At 44.6% G+C, this 10,157-nt stretch overlaps 1 long non-coding RNA gene across 8 annotated transcripts in view; it reads right to left on the minus strand.

The window, feature by feature from the left end:
• Window positions 1-6,832: 6,832 nt before the first annotated feature.
• Window positions 6,833-10,157, minus strand: part of LOC106016989 (uncharacterized) — a 54,615-nt gene continuing 51,290 nt past the window's right edge. For 2 of the 8 annotated variants that reach the window (XR_011808015.1, XR_011808014.1), the window contains 2 exons: window positions 9,942-10,064; window positions 6,834-8,703 (listed from right to left, as the gene is read on the minus strand). This is a non-coding gene — a long non-coding RNA (uncharacterized lncRNA). Of the gene's footprint in view, window positions 8,704-9,941; window positions 10,065-10,157 lie in introns of all 8 variants that reach the window. The other 6 variants (XR_011808016.1, XR_011808011.1, XR_011808012.1 and 3 more) reach the window with 6 other exon arrangements.

A 10,157-nucleotide genomic window follows, 5' to 3' on the forward strand; every position in this document is an offset into this window, starting at 1 on the left:
CCCCGCCCCCCGCCCCCGCCCATTGGTCCGTCCGCCCGCCCCCGCGCGGCTCATTGGCTGTCCCGGCACGTCCATCAGAGAAGCTGGTTTGGGGGCGGAGACTTTTCTTCTGATTGGCCGCGGGACTGAGAGGGAAGCGCAGCCGATAGGCCAGCGCGGCTGTCCGTCAGCGCGGCAGAGCGCGGCGATTGGCGGAGGCGCTCCCCCGAGCCGTGAGGCGCGGGGGGGGGCTCCCCCGTCAGGTGCGCCCTGAGGCGGCGGGCGCGGGTCCTTCAGCGCCCCTCACAGCCCCGCAGTGTCCCCCTCACAGCCCCTCTGCCAAAAGTCGCCTCCCGTAACCACCAAGCACACCCAGCCCTTACCCTGCGCCGGTCCGTGTCCCAAATCCCACCCAGCGCCCCAAATCCCCAGCCGCGGTGCTGTTGTCCTCCAGCTGGACGGCTCCCGGCGTGTGGGAGAACCGCGGGGGCTGCTCGGTGACTCCTGCCCCAAACATCATTATTTATTCATGTTTTCCGTTGCCTTCATAGTTCTCGGCTTCAGGTTACGCCAGGCCAAAGAAGAGCGCAGCACACGGCATCTTTTCCCTTCATTGGGTGGGGATATTAACACAGGCAATGCTCCTGTCATCCCATGGGTTACCAGCGATAACCCATTACCCACAGGTTTTACAATCTGTGTCTAACAGCTCTGGGGATTTTGGGGAAAGCTGTGGAATCCAAAAAGTGTGAGCAATTAACTAAAAAGGGCAAGATCCTCGGCCGTGATGCTGTAGGAATCGTAGTCATGGAGCATGGCTTGGGATCAGAGTCAACATCTAAGGGAACAGTCACATTTTGACTTAATCCAACATTACGAGCACAATCATGAAAACAGAAGCAAAACTAGTTGTGCAAAATTGTCTGATACTCACTTTTAAGGTGATTGAATAAACAACTCACAAAAATCCCCGAATGGTCATCTTGATGGTGAACAAAATGATGCATCATCTACTGTACAAAGACCTGCAAGATGGAAAAACAGCCACAGGATGAATAGGCAGGTGCTTTTTTATTATTTAAAGATGCATAATATGTATGATACAACCTCCCTAAACCATATCCCTGTCAGAACTGTTGCCTTCCTCACCTAAGGAAGCGTATTTGTGTATATTTCTGCGTGCCCTCATCGGTGTCATTCTGGAAGTGGCACAGAGCGGGATGCTGCGAGCTGCTCAGGCTGGGAAGCTGGTGGGGACGACCAGGGAGTCCCCAGAGCAGCCTGACCCGGTTCTTGCAAGCAGCTGGTCCCACCAAGGACAGCCTTGCTATCCAAAAATATACGCTCGTGCTCTGTGGCTCCCTTTTTCTTTCCTTCCGCTGACACTGAAATATGCAGCCTCCCTCGCAATCTCCACAAAAAATCCCAGTCCCCCCCCCAAGGGGATTTTGGCTCTTGCTCCCTGTTTTTGGCCTGATGGTGATAGATTGCAAGCCTCCTGGTTCAAGTAGAAGGATCATCGGTGCTCTATTTATGTTATTCCGTTAAGCTTTAAAGCTATACAGCCTCTCCCTTATCCTTCAACACCTCTTCATCAGCATGACTAAGGACAGGTTGTTCACCAGTAAAAAATGACCTTTGCTAGAAATAGCTATCATTATAAATCTCAGTTTCCGTGTCCTTCTGTATGTGAGTCTGCAGAAATGTCACTGAGGAAATCGACTAATTGGATTATGTCAGATTTGCAAGAGCATTCAGCTTTTTGAGGCAAGGGGCTGTGCACGAGGTTACCTTCACCTGTCACATCTTAAACTTCTTTATATTTCTAGATCCCATGTTAATAAGGGTGGTGGAGAATTTGCACTAACTTCCCTAGATCTGGGTAAAGTCCCTGATATGTCACTGACTGGTCTGCAATGCCTTAAAATTCATTTGTTACAAGTGATGCTCACCACATTCTGTGGCATGCAAGCCTGATCACTCTTTTCCTTTGTTTTATCCCATTCTGACAGTAATTTAACAACAACAAAAAGTTATATGTGTGGCATAACATAAATATGCCATAAATATGTATGCAGAAAATAGCAATCAGTTTTTATTCTTCACTTCTTCCTTTTTTTCTTATTTATTGCTGGAAAAACACTCGCCTGTCTTTTCACGTGAGCTGATGACACCAACAGTCATTCTCTACGAGAGGGAAAAGTGGTTTTAATGTTCCCTTTGCTAGATATTGCTATTATTATTATTTTTTATTGGGGTGGGGGGTAGGGAGAGGAAAGAATACCCCATTTATGTTATGGGACAACAGCTTGACTTTGAGACTGGCAGATGAGGCACTGTGACTCCCACTCTGCAGAATTGGCCAGCCCGGTTACTATCGTGGCCTGTAGTGAAAGCACACAACTTCAGCAATGCTCCCTGTTGCTTTTAAGGAAGCAGCACTAAGTAAGAAAACATCACAATTTGTTCTTTGCCTTACCAACAAAAGCAGCAGAGCTTAGGATGTGCTGTGGTGGACCTGTTAACACTCTGGCGTGGACAGAGGCCAGGAAACCAGCCTGGAACTTACCTCCTGTCCAGCTGACCCCCGGAGCTTTTCTCCTGCTTGGTTTCAGCCCACGCTTGCTGGGTGGTGAGACCCTGCTGTGCTCTGGACAGGCAGCAAGTGCCTCCCCTCTCAGCTCTGTGCCAGGAGGAGTGCCCAAAAAGTTCATTCCCTGGGTGGCAGCCTCATGCCACAGCCTCTACGAGCAGCTTCATTGCAGAATCATGGAGGCCAAGGTCCTGGAGGCAAAGCCAAGAGTCTGGCTCAAAAAGGGTGGATGGAAAACATCCTCACCCATCTTTCCTTTATCTCACCTCTCTTGTCTGGCTGAAATTCTTCCTAATCCACTCAGCAGTAAGGGGAACATTGTATTTATCTACAGACGAGGTCAAGGACAGGAGTCACATTCCTGAAATGCAGAAGCTGCGATGCAGGAGTTCAGCCCTTGGAGCCAAGACAAAAGATGGGGTGGTGGTGGCGGAGACCCACACACTACAGACGGCATTTTCCTACTCTGCAGCATAAAATCCTGTATTAGAAGTGATTTCTCCAAAGAGCATTTTCCAACATTATTTCCATTCAATTTCCCTTTAGTTACCTTGCAAGTGATCTGCACAGGTCCTGTCATTCAACTTTCAATATCCTGGAGCATTGCCTCTCTCATTGTGGCCCCAGTTTATTTATTTATTTTTTTAAAGCAGCCTGTACTTCATCCATAAATAACAACTTTCGATCCTTTTATCATGCTTAGTGTCTTCTGTACCTTTTCCAGTTCTTCAATACCCTTCCTGTGTGGTCTCCCTTGCATTTCTGCAAAGTATAATTACGCTCATATACAACATCCTGCAGCACTAATGAGGTTAAGAGCATCTTTCGCTCTGCCTTTTTAAAATAAATACCACATTTCTTAACAAATAATCCAGCTGTTATTTTAATTTAGGCTGCCCTTCAAGAATAATGACCTCAATTCTCCAGAACTGTTCACCTTTTTTTTTTTTTTTTGTCTTTTCTAAAGTTCTTCTTAACTTTGAACGCAGCTTTCTTTTTTTAATATATACCTTTTTAATAACCTAATTGCTTGCTAAACTGCCTGCCAACAACACTGTGGAGATAGCTGAAAGGGAAAGGGCCAAGCTTTAGACAAGATAAAGCCAGGGGGCAACCCATGGTGTGGGGTGGTGGTTGTACAGCCCATCGGTTTTTTACTTTCCTCTTAAACTGAGATCCTGCCTGTTAGAAAATGCCTAGCTAGACATGCAATGCGAATATTATGCTGGAAAATGTTAAAAACCTTTTAATGGTATTTCTATAACTCCACGTAAATGCCAGAGAAATCATAAAAACGCAATACAGCTGTCTGCAAAGATTACACAGGAAATTCCTCTTTGTCCAAATACAATATCATATGTCGTCTTTAAAGAGAACGGCCAGTTAACTTCGGGTCTATACCATCAGTCATCCCCACGGCCTGTTAGGAACAGAGGTATGCTGCCTCGGAGCAGAGACATTAACAGTGCGCAGACCAGGGCAGATCACATCTGAGCCTTCTCAGAAGCTGCTCTAGAAGAAATTACCTTGCAGACGTGATAAGACAATCTATTATGCAAACCTGAGCTCCTAGGAGACTAAGGAAACTTGTAAAACCAGAATCCCAAACACCATACAATAGGATATTAGTGCCTGATGAAGAGAGTCCTGAAGCAGAATGTCTGCGTGGTGGGGCCTCAGTCCTGCAGTTTTATGGCTAGCAAAGCTACACCTCATGAAAATGAGTCCCACGGACCTATTTATGAGTGCAGAGACATGCAAGTGTTTGCAGGCTTTGGTCGTGGTGTTGGAGGTGAGACTGCATTGAGGATGACCTGTTTTGAAAGGACAAGCAATTAACCGGCTGGTAAAACTGACTGCAAAGATGCCTGCTCCAGCTTTTAAAACCTCAGCAGTCACCCTGTTTAGATGAGTATCTGTAATCAATCTGGAAGTGAAACAAATACAATCACACCCAAACTACGTAATTCCAAACTCAGAAACTGCTCTAATACGTGCAGATCAACCCACATGTATTTAAATAGCATTGCAAGTTAGTTTTAACTGAATGTTTTACTTGGTCATCATTGTGTTGTTCACCTTTTTTCACCCACTGTCTTGGGGAAAGGGACATTCAGATTTATTTTTTTTTCCTCTAAATAGTTTCAGAAATGTTGTTGCCACGTGCTTAGGATGAGTGAATACTTTGCAAGCCCAATAGAGCTACAATAAAAATGAATTAAAAAAAAAAAAATCCCTACTGCATCTTGGTGACACAGTGGTCCACCCTGAATCACTATTTTTTAAATGAAAGCTTTGGGGGTGTAAATGGGTTTCTCTCTGTTATCTCTGGAGAAATCAGGACTCCAAAAGCCCAGCGACAAGAGTCCCAGCCCAGAGCAAGTGCTGGGAGCAATCTGAAGACTGCACTGAGATGCAACCTAATCAGTCAGCACAGATGTACCTCCCTTTCATCTCTAACCACAGCTCTGGAGCTCAGCAAAGGACCTGCACAACAGCAAAAGGCTGCTGAAGGCATTTCAGCCTCTTTCTTCCTTGCAAAAGCTCCTGTTATCAACCAAGGTCGCAAAATCTGTTTTGGGAAATAACAGATATATCAGGTGTTGTGGCAAAGCTCAGGAGAAGTGACAGTTCAATGATGTTGACAAGAAAACTATCCGAGATTAGTTTGTCAGACAGTCTGCCTTTATGCTCTCTGCTGCAGAAGAACAAGAGGCCTTTCAGGTACAATTAATTTACCCACAGCGTGAGTCAGCCTCTGTCAGCGGGGCTGTAAGTGTCGCTGTTTCACAGAAGTGGGTGTCACTGCTGCCTGGCATCAGCCCCCTGCACACCCCAGGAGGACAGCATCATCTGGCCACTTCTGCTGCAAGTTCTGCTTGTCCTATACTGGAGCATTGCATTTTTGGGATGTAACATTCTGAACGTTTCCTGCACTAAAAGTTGTGCCCAAGCAGGCAGGCCACACAACCAAGTAGGGAGCTGCCAGCCACGGAAGCCTCAGATACGGATTATGAAGATTGAAAGAGACAAAGGAGCAAACGCTGCCTGCTATCAGCGGAGGCAATCCCAACTCCTCCCTCACAGCACCTTGCAGGTGACTCAGCCTGCATTGCCAGCTGCACAGCACCATCTCTCTTTATGCAAGAGCAGAGCTTGACCACTTCTATTGCAGCTGCTTTTCCTTTGAATGCTGTTGCAGCTTGTGCAGAAACAATAACCCCTGCACAGGCACAGTTACACTACAGCTGCTCTCCCAAGAGTCTCTTCAGGTAGCAGATGTGCATCATCCACTCACCACTCACTCTTCTTCCAAACCTAAGACACCCAACGTCTCACAGCTGAGATACGAAGTAATGCCTGGAAGTCTCAGACCCGTTTCTGATACTGGTAAGATGCCCAGCACAAATGACAGTTTGGGCTCTGCCCCAGCTTTTCTTCTGCACACCACTCTCACAGCCTAGAGGTGGTGGCAACCCAACTGAACTGGTGAGCTGTGGCTTTACTGGGAGTATGCAGAACCCACCTCTTGCTAAATTAGTCGCAAGAGCTCTTTGGATCTGGTCTGGGACAGCTGAGGGGAGATGGAGCTGCAGGAAGAAGCCAGCTCAGTCCTTGCAGTCTGTGGGAGGACTTGGTGGTGCCAGCCAGGCACGCTAATGACAGGTGTGGAGAAGCAGTTTGATAAAAGGTTTGCAAGTTGCATCCATTCCCAGCTCTGCCAAAGGTTAGCTTTTGCAACCTCTTAGTTATCTCTGCAATGAAAGTAATGATGCTTACTTACCTACCTACCTTTGAAGTAGGATTAAAATACTCAGGCGCTCTGTGCTCGACCAAGATATGCTACAAACAGTCAACAGGAAAAGACAGACTTGCACTCTACGTTTTGTGATTTCTAATGCACTTCCCATCCCAGTAGACTAATTTTTATTTATTTAGGTAAAAGGAATGATTAGTAAAGAAAGTCTTTTGTGCATTTGTATACGATCTTTTTGTAAACATAGCCAAGACATGAGTGTATTTTCTCAGGACAGTGAAGAACAGCTCTACCCTCACAGGATTTTCTTTTTCCAGTCTTCTAGTTGATAGGGCAAACTGCAAAGGTTTTGGGACTGTTGAACTGTGAGTTGAACAAGCTCCTATTGCTTGTTAAAAGCACTGCCTAAACTACTTATTTTCCCTACCATCAACCTTAGAAGAGCTGAACTTGTTGAACTTGTGAACTTCCTACCCCAAAGATCATCCTGAAACTGTCAGAAAAGCAGGCACGAAGAGCTTCGCTAAACTGTAAGGAACCAAACAGGAGGCTGTGGCATCTGGCAACCTTACCAACTGTAGATGCACTTCAGCTTGCTGGTCACTATATCAGATAGCGTTGACCTCACTGTTTACTGCAAAATCATGATGTGTTCCTCAGTGCATGGCACCGTCACCTCAGTGAAATTAAAATAAAACCCACTGAAAGGGTTTATATAACACCCAGGCTACAAGATCTCTTAATGTAGTTTTCTTATTGGAGCAAGAGCCAAGAACAGCTTAAATTCATTAGCTAATGGCCTGTGACAATGAAGGACAAAGGCAATTATTAAGCACATCTCCCAGCTGATTGTTTCTATGTGAAGAAAATGCAACAAATTATTATTCTCCCATATTAATGTACCATAAAGGATTAATATCATATCAAGAAAAACCTATCCCTTTTAAAATGCAGACTAATGCTGGATAAATTTGATTTTTATAGACATAAATTTGGTAGAAAAATCAAGATTTTATTAGAGCCATGGACAATCACATTACATTTTATATGATATGAGGACTTTGCTATTGAATCAGGAAATTGATCTCAGGAAATTTTTTTTTTCTGAAGACTTATCAATTCCCTGAGCATCTCTCATTGCATCTCAAACACTTATCCTCGGATACAACAGCCAGAGGCATTACATCTTAATAGCTGTTTTTATTTATAGAAAAGTCAGAAAAAATATACAATATGCAGTCTTGAAGGTTAGTGAAAGCCTCCTACCTCGCTCGGTACTAACTGTTAATACAGTTCTTTCTTCACATATTTGAAAATTGAAAGAAAATGGAAATCAGTGTAGCGATGCACCTGGAATGATAAAAATTGTTATTTCATTTCTGTGACATTAAAAAAGTTTCACTTTCCATGAAGCTTAGTTTAGGAAAATCAAAATTTTGTAAGACCTTGACTCACTGCAAGCATAGAAGTCCATAGGAGAATTAAACCAGATTTATGGTTAAATGGCTTGAAGGCTACGGGGTCTGTTTCTGACATGCATAAAACAACACCCCAACATGGAAAGGGAAAATCAACTTCCCAGTTTAGGCAAAGCATATGATACACAACTCTCCTTGTAATTTAAGGCTGACGGGTAAAGCATTAAGGAGATACGTGTCACCCAAATCTGCCAAGAGCTGTAAATTCAGATTAAACTGGACCCACCTGGATCCACCATGGCTTCAGAGCCTTCCTGTACACATGCACAAGGGGCTGGTGGCTCTGAAGCATCAATAAGCCTCCCAGAGGCTGCTAACACCAGCTCCACATCATGAAGGAGGGCCAGGCTAGCCCCCTATCATGCAGTGAGGAGAGACACCTGCTGAGATGCCCAGCTGCCGTTGCTCAAGAGCAGACATGGCTTTCACTTATTTTCAATATCGATCTGAGGTGTTCTCAAGCCTAATGTCCTTCATTACCACTTGTCTCTTGCCAGCAAGATGCCTGGAAACCACTTTCAGCAGAGACTTCTCCCAGCATCCAAGCACACGACCTGCAACTCTTTATAACATCACACAAGGTTACAAAGGAGACCAAAAGCCCTGGTTTTATACACAGTATTTTACGAAATCACACATTTTGGGAAGCATCCGCCCATTGTTTTTGGAGACCACATGTGAGTACTCAGAAACCCACCTGGAGCTGCAACTCGTCCTCCTTCTTCTTTGTACTCACTCCCAGTTGTCACTCGTAGACGTTCAGGTCTGCCTCTTACTCTGGAGCTAACAGGTCATTCCTGCAGGGCTCAGCAAAACCCCAAACTTGTCCTCTAGTGACATGTGCTGGCCAAAACGCCTCCTTCAGCAAGCACTGTGTAATCCAGCCCTCATCCATCCTGAAACAGAAACAGTTTGGGATGAGTTTTGGTGTCCCAGCATGGTGCAGGCGTGCAATTACAGCTTGTCCCCAGGGCTTTGATGGGTGTCCCCCTGTTCCACAAAACAGCCTTTGGACGTTTTCTCTTTGCAGCTGACCTTTGCAACATAAACCACTGAGAGTAATAAAATGAGTAACATGGACTACGCATGTGGAGCATTACAGATTATGAAATTCAGTGTCATATTTTTTTTTAGAAGTCATAAAAACATTATCTAATTCCCAGTAACCCTCCTCCCAGAGGCTCCAGAATATGCTTATGCACCTAGTGTCAAAATCATAAAAAGCCTGATTTTACACTATTTGCATTGCGGTGAGGTAGCTATTACATGACACTTCATAAATACAGTGAGTCAGAAATAATTAGTATGCTGAATAACAAGCTTTCCACTACAATACAGCGCTGTACATTTTAAATCACCAATTTTCAGGAAGCACTTACACAGCCTAGCTTAAACACTACAAATAAAAGAGAACTCTAGGGAAAAAAAAATGCTGCTGTTGGGTTTTGTTCTGTTTTCTTTCCCTTTAAAGGGAGGTATATTGATAGTAACAACCCCGTGGCCACAGGGACAAGCAGCAGTAGATGCGCCTTTCCCAGGTGGCAGGGACAAAAGAGGCAGCACGTCTCGCTGTTACGACACAAGGGAGAGGTTCCAAGAGAGCATCATGTTCGCGAGATTAAAATTAACTCAAACACTGAACAAAATCTTTCTTTGAAGGAATGAGATGATTTAAAACTGCTTGTAATTAAGGGAGAAACAGCACTGCATGCAGTTCTGCTCCAGCCAAGGAGTACTCCAGATTTTCAATGCTCGGCTTATAGTACTTTTTTTTTTTTTTGTAAAAACACACAGTGAATTTTATTGCCTTTTTTGGATATTAATATGCAACCAATTATAAATTGTGAGTTGCGGCACTGGATAATTTCCCTTCAAGAATGCCAAGCAGGTTCTGTGCTGGATCAGCCCATGTGACAGCGCAGCAACTCACAGCATCTCGGACATTTTTCAGAAACAATTTGTACACAGCAGCTTAGCAGGGAAGCCAGAGCAAACCCCATCTTAGGGCCAGCCCCTGGTGCTGAGTTTTAACCTGCTGAATGTTCTGCTTGAAAATAAAGAAAATTTCATGTTTAGCTCAAACTCTCAGGAGCAGAGATTCAGATTAAAAATAGGAAATAGCAGTATCATTCACCAGTGAAATGCATCAGAGCTACTTGTCTCAGTCTCTTCTCCTGCTGTTTGCTGTTGTGTTGGCACCACATTGAGAGCTCCCCTTCTTCTCATCAAAGGCGAATGACAAATGTTAAATGCAAGGCTGAAAAAAACATTAAAAGGCATTTAGTTTCAGAGTTCAGGTAGATACAATACACGCCACGCAGCAGCGTCTCTAGGGCTGTGTTGCATGAGA

This window comes from Anas platyrhynchos, chromosome 3 (genome assembly GCF_047663525.1).
Source record: "Anas platyrhynchos isolate ZD024472 breed Pekin duck chromosome 3, IASCAAS_PekinDuck_T2T, whole genome shotgun sequence".
NCBI classification, from domain to species: domain Eukaryota; kingdom Metazoa; phylum Chordata; class Aves; order Anseriformes; family Anatidae; genus Anas; species Anas platyrhynchos.